General features: G+C 47.1%; 1 pseudogene; it reads left to right on the forward strand.

Moving 5' to 3' along the window:
- Positions 1–1,490: 1,490 nt before the first annotated feature.
- Positions 1,491–1,607, forward strand: LOC136635037 (5S ribosomal RNA; annotated as a pseudogene).
- The last annotated feature ends 412 nt before the right edge of the window (positions 1,608–2,019 follow it).

The raw sequence follows: 2,019 nt of genomic DNA on the forward strand, positions 1-2,019 counted from the left end.
GTGCCTTGTCAATTGTCAAAAACCTGATGGTGTGCCTTGACCATTTTAATGCCCTGTCAGTGTGCCATGAGATGAAAAAGGTTGCAAATCGCTGGTCTAGGGGTCCAGGAAGACCAAAGTGGTCTTTCCTAGTCCTATCTGAAGCAGGGATGTGTGGTGTGGGGGCCAAATGTGAGGCAGAACTGCTCTGTCCTTGTCTGTGAGAAAGCACCACATCTGCTTTTCCCAAGGAAGCTCTCCTTACATCCAAGGAGGCTTTCCTTACCGCCACTTTCTTGGGTTATAAGGAGAGCCCTCTCAGGTGTAAGCAGATTGGGTGATTGTGAGGCTTTTCCACAGACTACAATGGGGTGGCTCTGCAAATAGCATGATTAACCCAGGACCTTAGTCCAGCTTCCAGAGGATGCTTTAGAATGGGAGCCATAATAATAATTGCAGATCATTGAATTGAGGAGAAACAATTAGAAAAGACCACAACATACAAGTATCTGGAAATTGAAATACAGGTATTTTACAGGTAGGTAGAGACCACCACTGCTACCCTCTTTTGTTTCATTGGCTTGGCAATCTGACTGCCAACCGCATACCTTCTCCTTTGGCTGTTCAACTAGATAGCAAAACCACTGCCAATGCTTCCTTCTAAGGAAGGAAAGATCCAAGTAAAACGTACTCATTTATTTAAATTTCATTCATTCATTTATGAAACTGATTTTTTTTTTCCAGCCTGCGGAAATGTGTAGAAATATGATGCGGCCCTCTAACTGAGAAGTCTGGAGACCCCTGATGTAAAGGATGGCATCCTAAGAAGCTTTTCTCTGACTCTCAATGAACCTACAGCAACTCAGAATTCATTCATCCATCTACTCAGAAGTAAACCCATTGAGTTTTCTCCCGGGTATGCATGTATAGATTTGCAGCCTAAGAAGCTTTCCTCTGAGTGTCAATGAACCTACAGCCAGCGGCATTGCTAGGGGGGCTGTGGGGGCTGCAGGCCACACTGGGTGGCACTCCCGGGGGGGGAGTGACACCACTACCTACCAAAATTTTGGTATTTTCAAATACCATTGTGCTATATATCAATCGATGTGTAATTTTATTCAGAATGCAATGAAGCAAACCACGTTGAAATATCTCTATTCTATCCAAAGTTATAGCCAAATAAACAGTGGGTTGAGGCAATGGTATATCACCAGTCCCACTGCATGGGAGATTCATGATGGGTATAGCAACTGTTACCTTGCACATGCCCGCTCTCTGAAGCTAAGCAGGGTCAGGCCTGGTTAGTACTTGGATGGGAGACCGCCTGGGAATACCGGGTGCTGTAGGCTTCTACCATAGTCTTTCCAGACTGAAGGTTGCCAACCATCTCCCTATACTGAACACTATCTCCCGATCTCGTCTGATCTTGGAAGCTAAGCAGAGTAAGTCCTGGTTGGTACTTGGATGGGAGACCACCTGGGAATCTCGGGTGCTGTAGGCTTATACCATAGTCTAGCAACTGTTACCCTGCACATGCCTGATCTCGTCTGATCTCAGAGGCTAAGCAGGGTCAGGCCTGGTTAGTACTGGGATGGGAGACCGCCTGGGAATACCAGGTGCTGTAGGCTTATACCATAGTCTTTCGAGACTGAAAGTTGCCAACTACTACTGCATGGGAGGCATTCCATCATGCAAATCGCCACTGCCTATAGGGACTCCGAATTCATTCATCTTCCATCCTTCCTCCAAGGAGCTCACTATGGTTGACCAGATGCTTCCCCTCCTCAGGACTGGTTGACTACCAGAAGGTTCCAACTTCCTCCGATTCAAATAACTGGAATCGACACGACACCTTCCCTCTGCCCCAGTTCCACTTCTCAGCAGCTTGGAGACCACAGTCCCTTTCTTAACTCACGCCTGATGGAGTGAGGCCAAAGCAATCATCCTACTCTCTCCGCACAAGCCTTCCTGCTTGCGCAAAGAGGCAACCCTCCTTTCCACCCTCCCTACGTGTCAAGGCAAACATGACATAATGAAAGG

Source organism: Tiliqua scincoides, chromosome 14, assembly GCF_035046505.1.
Source record: "Tiliqua scincoides isolate rTilSci1 chromosome 14, rTilSci1.hap2, whole genome shotgun sequence".
NCBI lineage: Eukaryota > Metazoa > Chordata > Lepidosauria > Squamata > Scincidae > Tiliqua > Tiliqua scincoides.